General features: G+C 43.1%; 1 protein-coding gene across 8 annotated transcripts in view; it reads left to right on the forward strand.

Annotated features, from left to right (window-relative positions):
- Window positions 1-12407, forward strand: part of SPATA16 (spermatogenesis associated 16) — a 246382-nt gene that overhangs the window by 8249 nt on the left and 225726 nt on the right. The window contains exon 1 of one of the 8 annotated variants that reach the window (XM_006155042.3): window positions 6637-6718. The exons of 6 other annotated variants lie outside the window; for them this stretch is intronic. The gene's annotated coding sequence lies outside the window, so the exon portion shown is untranslated. Of the gene's footprint in view, window positions 1-6636; window positions 6719-11086; window positions 11172-12407 lie in introns of those variants that run through there. One more of the 8 variants, XM_006155043.2, reaches the window with a different exon arrangement.

Below are 12407 nucleotides of genomic sequence, written 5' to 3' on the forward strand. Positions count from 1 at the left end.
CATATTTGGTGTGATTTTCAAGCTGCCAGGTCCAGGACTCAAACTGCTGTTGGCTACATGAAAGTCCAGTGCCGTAACCACTGTACTGCCTGCTGGCCCTGTCTCTTAATTTTTAATGGTGTGTTTTGATGAGCAGGAATTATTATGTATAACATTATCTAATTTATTATTTTCATTTACTGCTTAAGAAATTTTTGCATATCCCAGTCATGAAAATATTTGTTCTAAAGACGTTAATACTATCTTCTTACATTTAGTTATACAATACATTTGGAATTAATCTTTTGTGCATTATGTAAGGTAGGAATCAAAATTAATATTTTGCATTTGACTTAGCCTAGTACCATTTATTTATAAGATCATAATTTTCCCCACCATAGTGTCGCTTTTGTCATAAATTAAATAATCATTTAAGTGCGGGCTCACTTCTGGATTTTTTATTGTGTTCATGTGGTGGAATTATTTATTTTTGCATCAAAACCACCCTGCTTTAATTACTTACTACACACAGCTTTATAGTAATTCTCAATATCTAGTTTTCTAGGTTTGCCTTAAAGATCAACATGGTTCTTCTTGACTTTTTGTATTGCTGTGTAAAACGTGAAGGTGTGTTGTGAATTGACTTATGAATGAGCCATGGTCAATTTTGATAAAAGTTCCAGGTACACTTACTTAAAAAGGATGTACAATCTGATGGTCTTTGACACAAGATTCTACATATGTCAAATAGGTCAAGTTCGTTATGTGTGTTGTACAGAGCCTCTCCTTCATCCTTGTTTTCTCTTTCACTGTCTGAAATCCCACCAGCTGTTAAGAGAGGTGTGCTGGGGACCAGCAGTTGGCATAATGGCTGTGTCACTGGACTCCCATGTAGTGGACCACAGTTTGAGTCCTGGACCTGGTGGTTTAAACTCACGCCGGGCACATGTGCGTGGTTTAAACTCACGCCGGGCACATGAGAGGAGATTGAAGGAGAAGGGATTGCAGCATGGCTATCCCCCCTGGGAGGTGATTTCTGACTTTCTGTCTCTGTCTCTTTTTGTCTTTCTGACAAGTGCATGAGCCCTATGGAAAAAAATCTCTCCAAGAAAAATAAAAAGAGAAAAAGAAAAAGAAGAGAGGTGTGTTAAAGTTCCCTACTCACTTTGGAGATTTGTCACTTTTTCATTGCTTTAATTCAAAGCCATATCATTGACCAAATACAGATTTTAAATTATGCTTCCTTTTAGAGTTGCTTTTTATTTTAAAATATCTCCCTATGTCTGTTAAAGTGCAGCTAGAACACAGAAACTAGAAACAGATTTACAACAAAGAATTGTTAGCTGTATAAACAATGGTGAATGTCTTAAAAGGGATCAAAAGGGAACTGGAAGAAAAAAAGAACCAAAATACATAAGAAACAAGAAATGGAAAATTATTTGTTGATGACAACATGTATGGTAATATCCTTGATTGAGCCAATATACAGTGTCTTCTGGATGGAAAAATATTTTTGTATACCATAATGATGTACAGTGAACGAATGTAAATAAATACATTTAACATACAAAACTATAAATAAAAGTAAATTTTTTTAAAAAAAAGAGGGCAAAAACTGGAAGGATTATAGGGGTAGATCTTGCAGCATTCCTAGGGGTGAGGAGAAGAGATTAAGGAGTAATACAGATCCGACCCTAGCTTTTGATTTCATGATTGTTAAGTGTTTTTATTGGCATACCTCATAATTTTCTATTAAATATATAAATATATATAAAATCTTCCTTTATAACAGATTCACCCTTTACTAGGCAGATAACCTGGAAGTTCATTTAATCAGGGACTGTTCCATGTTAGACTGAGTTACAGTTCTCAAAAGTATGTCTAGTTTACCCTGGTTTGCAAAAGTTTTAGCCAAAAGTCTGGAATTTCTCCAAAGTCCTTTTTCCTGAGGGTCTATATCTTATAAGACTTTACATGAAAATTTTACATGCCCTTTAGAGGCTTTCTGCCTTAGTATCCTGGTCCATGTAACCACAGAAATTGACATTTTCTTGTAAGTGGTTTTGAGGCTCTCCAAAGATCCACACAAAGAGCTGCGCTGGTTTTGATTTCTCCTAGTGGGGCACCCAGCAGCTAAATGCTGGATGCACAGGCTCCTCCCCATACCTGCAACTGATGAACGCCCCCAAGTGGAAATGGCTGCAAAAGCGAGCTCACCTCGACGAGAGAGCTGTACCCTCTCTACTTCTCATTGCCTTCCAAGATCTATAGTTCTTTTGAATGATGAGTATTTTTTTTACTTCAGTTTTTTGCTATAGGGCATGTGTGTATGCGAGAGAGAGAAAGAAATTGAGAAATCACCCCATGGGGGAATGACCAGACCACAGTCCCTTCTCCTCCACTCTCCTCTCATGATTTGAGCACACACACACACACACACACACAGTGTATTTTTCACAGTGTATTTTTCGAATCACAGAGTCAACCATGTGGGATTCAGCACCTTAACAACCATACCACCTGCCAACTCTAATGATTCAGTATTTTAAGCTGATTTTCTATTTATTTTTAGTAAAAGTCTTTATCTACTACTCCGTTTCACCCATAAGCAAAAGTCTAAAGTGTAAAAGAATAGTTTAAATGATATATTTTATTAGGGTCATACTTTTTAAAGTATGTTTTGTTTTAAAGTTTGGCAAACATCAGAAATTTTTTTCAAGCAGTTATTTAATTTCATGATTCTCTTTTGCTGAGATCAATTGTGAACATAATAGTGGATGATTAATATACAACCAGCTCTCAAATATTTCTCAACTCTATAAACCTGTAAATCTTCAGTAAATATAATTGAAACATAATTGAAAAAGTAAAAAATATATCTCTAAACTATTCTGATATCTCCTCTGTCTTAATTCAGAAGTTAATTTCCCCCACAGACAAAAGCATTTTCATAAAATAAAATAATTATTTACACTAGAAAAAGGTACAGAAAAAATTTCAAATAAAAGTACTAAAAACTACTCAAGGGGTCAGCAGGTGGTGTGGTGGTTAAGGTTCTAGAATCCCACATGGCTGACCACAGTTTGAATCCTAGACCTGGAAGCTTGAAATTCTTCAAAGTCACATGTACATGCATGCTCCAAAATCCAGAGAGGAGAGTGGAGGAGAAGGGATTGCAGTGTGGCCATTCCCCTTGGGAAGTGATTTCTCTATTTCTCTCTCTCTCTCTCTCTCTCGCTCTCGCTCTCGCTCTCGCTCTCGCTCTCTGTCTGTCTCACAAGTACACATACCTTCTGGCTATTAAGAAAAAAGAAATAAAAAAATAATGCCCTACCATGGTGTAACTATGTAAATGGATCATCCACTATTTGGTTGGATGTACATAGGAAAATAAATCAGCTATCCTTGTGGTGAATGTCCTCTCATTTTACATAAAGCTCTCCAGAAAACAAAATCCTCAGGGAACAGATATCTCAACTCCATTTTTAAGTAAATATTAATTGCCAACTTGTTGAAGTTTAGAAAGAACAATAAACGTGTTGTGTATGAAAACAAAGTTTCACAATGTAAAGCAAAATTTCAATAATTAAACAATGTTAGTGTGTTTTATGTATAAACTTTATACATAAATGTGTATTTTATACAGTGAATGCAAAAACATCTGTACATGATAAAGTATACACACTGTATTTAGCATCATAAAAGCTACTCTTTGTAGAGAACTTATTATGTGGCAAAAGATGCATTAGTTCTTAATACATGTTATTTTAGTAACTCTTCAATCATCTCTACGAGGATTGAGTTAGTATTCACATTTTTGGGAGGAGGAAATCAAGATCGATCAAAGTTATTTGCCAAAAGTTTCTTCAGCAAAGAGAAATTGGGTTTGAACTCAACATCTCTCCAAACTCAAAATGCATACTCTGTCTTCTATGCTACTTAAATTCTTGAGTTTCATTTGAACATCCTCTTAACAAAGACAGAGAGCATCTTTGATCTCTTGTTCCCAAGCTCCTGGGAAACACACATATTTATCCGTTAGTAATCCCGCAGGAATTAGCCCAGTATCTTTATCAAATGGGAATGAAGCAAATGTTTGTTGGCTAGATGGATAAATCAATGTCTACCAATAATTCATCCTTGTAAACTTGTTTGGTTTTGAGAAGAAGGAAGGCATCTAGACCATAAGCTTTTCTGCAGCATCAACAGTTGATGCAGCCTTGTCTTCCAGGAAGATGCCTTGCAGTGCCAGCCTAGGTACCAAATTTATCTTCATGGAAAATGAAGCATATGGCTGTGTCAGCCTGGGGCCAGCGTGAGCCCTGGACCCATCGTACCAGAGTCTCTCGAAGCAGACTGGCCATGAACATGCTTGAGTCACCAAAAAGGTAGCCTTAGCAGAATGATAATTTTCTGGGAAAACTTGTTGTAGTATTTAGTATTTCACAAGAATCATGAAAGTGGTTATCACAAAACTATCTGAAGCTTCATGACCGTTTGTCTTTTTTTTTTTTTGGAGAGGTTTTTTTTGTTTTGTTTTGTTTTGTTTTCGCTATAGGGCGCGTGCACTCGCCAGACAGACAGAGAGAGACATAGAGACAGAAAGCAAGAAATCACCCCCCAGGGGGGATGGTCACCCCGCAATCCCTTCTCCTCCATTCTCCTCTCGGGATCTTGGGCACGCACGCACATGCGCCCGGTGTGAGTTCTAAGCCACCGGGTCTGGGACGTAAACCGCGGTTGACTATGTGGGAGTCCAGCGACATAGCCATTACGCTAACTACTGCTTCCCCCTGACCGTTTTTTTTTTTTTAAGTTGTTTATAGTTTGTTTTTTGTTGTTTGTTTGTTTTTTACCAAAAGTACTTTTCATTTCAAGTGCTAGCATGTTGGCATGGCAGGCAGAGGTTCGAGCATAAACCGTAACCATGTGGATGCGTGTCTAGTACAGCCCTTCTCTGCTTACTGAAGATGCAGATTTCTGTGTATCACCTGGGCCTAGTGAGTCTAAATCTACAGAGCCTGGAACCTAAGAGGCCCCTGGATATTCCCATGCACACTGAAGTGGGATCTCGTATCAGCCATGAGCTCCTTGAGCTGGCAGCATCTCGGTGCTGATGCGGGTCATGACAGAGAATGGCAGCTTAGTAAATCATGAATAAATGGTTGATTGGATTGATAAATGCTTAAGGAAACGTGAGCTTTTTAAGTCACCACTGTATAATCCAACTGTATCCTCCCTCCTTGATGCCAGAGCTTTTGTGGTTCACTGCTGAGGACACTATGTTTTTAATAAATAAGTTTTGATCAACTCTAAAACAAAGCAAGAATAATGAGGCTGACTGGTAGCCTAGTGGGTAAGGGATCTGGATCCCCATGGCCAACCACAGTTCGAACAGCAGCGTGGCAGCTTGAGAGACATTCTGGGTACACATGTGTGGGCCCCAAGTCCTGACAGGATAGAGAAATGGAGACAGACTGCCATGTGACAATGTGCTCAGGGTGCTTTCTTGCCCCCCTCTGTGCCTCTCTCTGGTTAGCGCACTTACCATCTGGCAATTAAAAACTAATAATGCAGACATAATATAAATCCAGAACCAAAGCCTGTAGACCAACTTCCAGTCCTGCCGTTGCCTCTAAGTAGGGATGCCTCTGGTCCTCCTCTGTGAAATAAAGGAACTGAGTAAATATGTCCTGTGAGTCTCAGCCAATGGTAAACACTTATTTTTCCTATTTAAAAATGTTTGTTTCAAAATGACACAGTAGCTACTTTTTTTTTTTGAGAGAGAGAGAGAGATTTTTGCTGTAGGGCGTGTGCCTTCACTAAAGAGACAGAGAGAGGCAGAAAGAGAGAAAGTGAGAAACCATCCTCCAAAGGATGGCCACACCAGAATTCCTTCTCCTCCATTCTGCTCTCGGAATTCTGGGCACACACACACCCGCTTGGCACATTCCAAGCTGCTGAGTCCAGGACTCAAACAGGGTTGGCCATGTGAGATTCCAGCACTTTAACCAGCACGCCACCTCCTGGTCCCAAATGTTTTAGTATTGCTATATTAATTTTTGTTTCCTGAAAGCACAGATTTTACTCAAAAAAGAGAGAGAGAGAGAGAACCCATAAAGTCAAGAAACAACAAAGTATGACAGAAAAAGCCAGGCTAAATGCATCATTAGCAGGTGCTTTAGTGGTGACCAGCCCTTTGTGTGAGCACTCTAATATACCATGAGTAGAGAAGGCGAAAAAAATCACCATTCTGTAGTCATCATAGTTAGACTGGTTCCAGTGAGATTCACCAGTGGGTGCTAAATCCAGGGGGAAAAGTTTGAAAATTGACTAGACTCAAAGTGTCTCCCCACAGACCGTGTGCACATCACCAAGGGGAGACCCATAACTCGACTCTGGAGACTAAGCAGCACCTTGACCTGGCGACCGAATCGGGCCTCATCGAAGGTGGCCATGGTTTGCTTCGAGTGTGACACCTAGAAAGACAGATGGCTTTGCAGTATGCTCATGGGGGTGCTGAGCCTGAATCTGTCATGAGGAGCTATCAGAAAGCTAAGGCAGATTCTATAAAACAGGTGACTTATACTCTTCAAAAACGGCAATCCACGGATGACAAAGAATCGGCTGAAGAAGTGTTACAGAGTAAGAGGTCGAAGAGACCTCGCGGCTCTGTGCAGTCCGTTTTCCTGAGTTAGAGCTCAGTCTGAGGATGACCTACGGAAAGGCTATGTCTGAGGTAACGGGCAAAAGGGAAATCAGGATCGTAGATTAGACAACACTCTCGTGTCGCATACATGTGTACTATCGTGTCAACATCATCCCTGGGCTCCATAACTGCATTGTGTTACGACAGAAAATGCCCTTAATATTAAGAAATACTCACTGAGGTATTAAGGAGTAATGAGGCATGACGAATGCAACCTACTCTCAAATGGTTTGGAAAAAATAATCTAAATGTGTTTATGTGAGTGTATATCTACACACGCAAACACACAAACACACACCTCAGGGAAGAGAGTTATAAAGGTGGCCAATATATATATATATTGAGGTTTTGGCTATAGGGCACGTGCGCTCGCCAAACAGAGAGAGAGAGAGAGACAGAAAACGAGAAATCACCCCCCAGGGGGGATGGTCACGCCGCAATCCCTTCTCCCCCATTCTCCTCTCGGGGTCTTGGGCACACACGCACACGCACCCGGCGTGAGTTTAAGCCACCAGGTCCGGAACTCCAACCACGGACGACTATGTGGGAGTCCAGCAACATAGCCATTATGCCAACTGCTGGTCCCAAACTATATTTTTTAAAAAGATGCACTTACCACCTCTGGGTAGATTTAACTTTAAAACATGTTTGAGAACAATTAGTTAAGTAATTTCAAAGGAAATCTTCATGGCTACTGTTCTTTAATTTTGTGAGTCTCTGCGAACAGTGTGCTGGACTATGCAATGTATGTTCCTTCACTTGGAAATGACAATTGTGAGAACATGGACCTTCTATTTTGTGGCAGGAGGCAAGGAGCACTGAGGTAGAGAGAATTCTGAGGCCTACAAGGTGTTGATTTCCAACACTGATCTCCCATGTGGCCACGAGCAGGTCCTTCCACTTGCCTGAGACTCCATTTCTTCATCTGCAATGCGAGATTAGATTTGGCTATGGGTCTGAAAACCTCTCCGTCTCTATCCCTCTACAATTCTGAATCATAGTCTAAGAAATAAAATGCAAAATGCTAAGAATGACCTTGATGTACAGAATTACAGAGCTGACCAAAGCTGGTGGGTGTTTTCCTGTGTGCATTTGTACAGACTCAGCCCCTTAAGTAAATATAACCTTGAATCACTTTTACAGAAGGACAGGACAAGGTTTGCAAACAAGCAAAACAAGATCCGAACTGTCTTCTCAGGATGGTTGTGAATTCGGCAGACTGATTGCATTACGTTTCAGGAAGGGTAGCCAGCATGTCTGGGGTGCCCCGAAACACTCCTTCCCCTACCCTCATACCCCTGCCATGGCAAATGACTTACTGTGTTCACAACTAAACTAGATTATGGATTTTAAAGACAGGCAGTTGGACCATGTTTACAATGCTGGCCAGTTGCAGCATCACGTCTCCAAAAAGGACTGATTTTTCTGGAGGTTTTGGTTCTGAATGAGCCATACTTTATGTCAGTAAAGATCCAGGGAACTTGTTTACTCCCTAACAAAGACCGAAATAAAGCAGACCAGGCTTGCAATATCATAAACACGTTGACTTGACTTAGAGTAGCAAGCAGTAAAACTCGGAAAAGGAAGGACCAGCATGCGCTGCCCGGGAGGAGCTTTCTATGATGGAGCTAATGGGTATGAAGCAAGTTCATGTCCAGGTGACGTCAGCTAAGCTGGCGGGAAGTGACGTGACGAAGAGGTCGTTGTTGTCCAGTCAAGAAACAGCACTTGTAAACCTGCGTCCACTAGAGCACAGGCTGCACCGAGCGCCGGGAACCGGACCGACGTGCTGGCTCTCACGGAGCGCGTGTTCTGGTGGGCGAGCTAACATTCACATAAAGTACAATAGGTAGACGCCGAAATGATAAGTGGTGGGGAGAAATTTAAAGGAGATGCGACTAGGGGCAGGGAAGACTTTAGTTCAGCAGAGACGTCTGAGTTATGATCTGAATCACGTAACAAACACAGTGGAGAGAACAATCCAGCCCAACTTGGGGAAGACTAGGTGGGAACGAGCTTGTTCAAGTAGCAGCCAGAATGAATGGCAGGTGGCTGGAGCACGGGAGACAAGGGGAAAAGACGCGATGGATTTGGGGTGGGAACAGAGGCATCTGGGGTCGTATTCTATTCTAGGCGGCATGGGCAGCCATTGAAAGGTTCTTAGCGAGTGTGAAGTGGCATCTGATTTTTTATTTAAAAGAATGACTTGGGCTGCTGTCTGATTGTGAGGAAGCATCTGACGTAATGCAGGCAGGAGGGCGTGGGGCTTGGAGGAGGGGACCGTCGCAGATGTGTAAAGAGACCTTTCAAAGAAAAGGTCGGGGGGACCAGATGATGTACGGTAGAATGGGGGTTCAGTGACTCAGTGACAACCCATAAAGCTGTGTCCTGGCCCACTGGATAGATGTGGGTGGCAGGTACTGGGATGGGGGCAGGGACAATGTGAAAGGATTAGAAATTAAGAGATCTGTCTTTGAATTTTCTTTAAAAAATGTGTATTAGATAATCCAAGTGGAGATGTCAGACAGTGAGCACTCAGTTTTGAGCTTTTAGGAGTGTCTTAGCCCTAGAGCTGTGAACACCAGGAGCTCGAAGCCTGTAATAGGGTGTGAGACCAAGGGGAATGTACAAGAGCATCCTTCTCTCTGCAGGAGAGGATACATGGGGAGAGGAGGGGCTCCAGGATTGAGTCCTTGAGTGGAACAAAGAGCCGCCCACCCAGGAGCTTGAGAATGAGGAGTAGGTGGAGTAACAGGGAAACTGGAAGAGCAGGATGTCACAGTAGCAGGTAAGAATGGGTCCCCTAAAGAGGGTGTGCCAACTGTGAAGGCTGCTGCTGAGAATTCTGGCAGATAGGAAGCTAGGGCTAGCTATGGAATTAGCTCACTAGCCACCTGTAAAAGCAGGGGGCAGCGGATGGCATAAAGGCTGCCTCGCAGGACTCCCACATAGTCAACTGCAGTTCGAGCCCAAGACCTGACAGCTTGAAACTCATGCCAGGTATGTGTGCGTGCATGACCAAGAGCCCAAGAAGAGAATGAAGGAGAAGGGATTGTAGCATGGTCATTGCTGCTAGAGGTTGATTTCTTGGTTTCTCTCTCTCTCTCTCTTTCTCTCTCTCTCTTTCTCTGTCTCTCTTGGCTTTCTGGCAAGTGCACACACCCAACAGCAAAAATTTCTCTATGAAAAAAGAAGAAGACTGACAGAGAGCAAGCCTAAAGAGAGTGGACTGTGGAGGAAGCGTGTAATGGAAACGTGACGACAGAGAGCAAAGAGCGACTCTCAGCCGTCGTGCAGTGGAGTGCAGTGGTGACCGGGATGGCAGCAGAAAGGGGACGTGGAGTCAAAGGTGTCATTGTGCCTGCTCTGCTCAGAAGAAAAGAGTTGCGGGATCAGCGTCTGCCTCCACAGGGTTAATCAAATGGCAAGGAGAGAAGCGGTGCTATGGGAAGGCGGCCCTGCGGGAGCTAAGTGGTTGAGAGGACACGGAGGGGTGGGATCTCCACAAAGAGATTTGGTCTTAGAAAGAGCCTATTGAAGAAGCTGCGTGAGGATCACCAAACCACCTCCTGCAAGTGCTGGATCAGAAACCACCCGTTCGATTCTCATGAATGCAGTCACCCCCAATTCAGAGAAGGAAGGTACCATCTAAGGAGATTGACACTTTCTCTTAGAACATACAGTTAATAAATAACAAACAGAGAAAGCAAACCTCCCTGCCACTCTGAACTACCACTTAGTTCACGATGGAAGACCATGATGAAGTCCTCCTCGAATGCTCTCTCCCGCCCACGTGGCGACTGTCAATGGTACTCCAGGGACAAAAAAAGCACGATCATTTCGAGGCCATTATTTCCATTGGGTGACTTAACGATCAGCAAATGGTTCGGCAAGTTTAAGTTTGAAGTGTCTGGAGTCCGTGGAATTTTTACGTCCACATCGTTTTTCTCTAAATTCAATGGCTACAGAATGTAACAGGGTCATCATCACATCTGCAACTAACGGTCTTTAGAGACACTTAAAGGCAAAGCCTTGCTCAACAAAGTTGGTCCATATACTCTGGTTGACCATAAATCTTCTGTTTATTTTGATCCCACTTTAAAGGCAGTCCCAACCAGTAACAGTAGCAGTAAAGTTGAATACTTGGCTATTAAAATTTTTAAATGTATTATTTAAAATAAGGAAAGTAAAATTAAGATAATCCAAGTGGAGATGTCAGACAGTGAGCACTCAGTTTTGAGCTTTTAGGAGTGTCTTAGCCCTAGAGCTGTGAACACCAGGAGCTCGAAGCCTGTAATAGGGTGTGAGACCAAGGGGAATGTACAAGAGCATCCTTCTCTCTGCAGGAGAGGATACATGGGGAGAGGAGGGGCTCCAGGATTTAGTCCGTGAGTGGAACAAAGAGCCGCCCACCCAGGAGCTTGAGAATGAGGAGTAGGTGGAGTAACAGGGAAACTGGAAGAGCAGGATGTCACAGTAGCAGGTAAGAATGGGTCCCCTAAAGAGGGTGTGCCAACTGTGAAGGCTGCTGCTGAGAATTCTGGCAGATAGGAAGCTAGGGCTAGCTATGGAATTAGCTCACTAGCCACCTGTAAAAGCAGGGGGCAGCGGATGGCATAAAGGCTGCCTCGCAGGACTCCCACATAGTCAACTGCAGTTCGAGCCCAAGACCTGACAGCTTGAAACTCATGCCAGGTATGTGTGCGTGCATGACCAAGAGCCCAAGAAGAGAATGAAGGAGAAGGGATTGTAGCATGGTCATTGCTGCTAGAGGTTGATTTCTTGGTTTCTCTCTCTCTCTCTCTTTCTCTCTCTCTCTTTCTCTGTCTCTCTTGGCTTTCTGGCAAGTGCACACACCCAACAGCAAAAATTTCTCTATGAAAAAAGAAGAAGACTGACAGAGAGCAAGCCTAAAGAGAGTGGACTGTGGAGGAAGCGTGTAATGGAAACGTGACGACAGAGAGCAAAGAGCGACTCTCAGCCGTCGTGCAGTGGAGTGCAGTGGTGACCGGGATGGCAGCAGAAAGGGGACGTGGAGTCAAAGGTGTCATTGTGCCTGCTCTGCTCAGAAGAAAAGAGTTGCGGGATCAGCGTCTGCCTCCACAGGGTTAATCAAATGGCAAGGAGAGAAGCGGTGCTATGGGAAGGCGGCCCTGCGGGAGCTAAGTGGTTGAGAGGACACGGAGGGGTGGGATCTCCACAAAGAGATTTGGTCTTAGAAAGAGCCTATTGAAGAAGCTGCGTGAGGATCACCAAACCACCTCCTGCAAGTGCTGGATCAGAAACCACCCGTTCGATTCTCATGAATGCAGTCACCCCCAATTCAGAGAAGGAAGGTACCATCTAAGGAGATTGACACTTTCTCTTAGAACATACAGTTAATAAATAACAAACAGAGAAAGCAAACCTCCCTGCCACTCTGAACTACCACTTAGTTCACGATGGAAGACCATGATGAAGTCCTCCTCGAATGCTCTCTCCCGCCCACGTGGCGACTGTAGATGGTACTCCAGGGACAAAAAAAGCACGATCATTTCGAGGCCATTATTTCCATTGGGTGACTTAACGATCAGCAAATGGTTCGGCAAGTTTAAGTTTGAAGTGTCTGGAGTCCGTGGAATTTTTACGTCCACATCGTTTTTCTCTAAATTCAATGGCTACAGAATGTAACAGGGTCATCATCACATCTGCAACTAACGGTCTTTAGAGACACTTAAAG

Source organism: Tupaia chinensis, unplaced genomic scaffold (assembly GCF_000334495.1).
Source record: "Tupaia chinensis unplaced genomic scaffold, TupChi_1.0 Scaffold000430_1, whole genome shotgun sequence".
NCBI classification, from domain to species: Eukaryota; Metazoa; Chordata; class Mammalia; order Scandentia; family Tupaiidae; genus Tupaia; species Tupaia belangeri.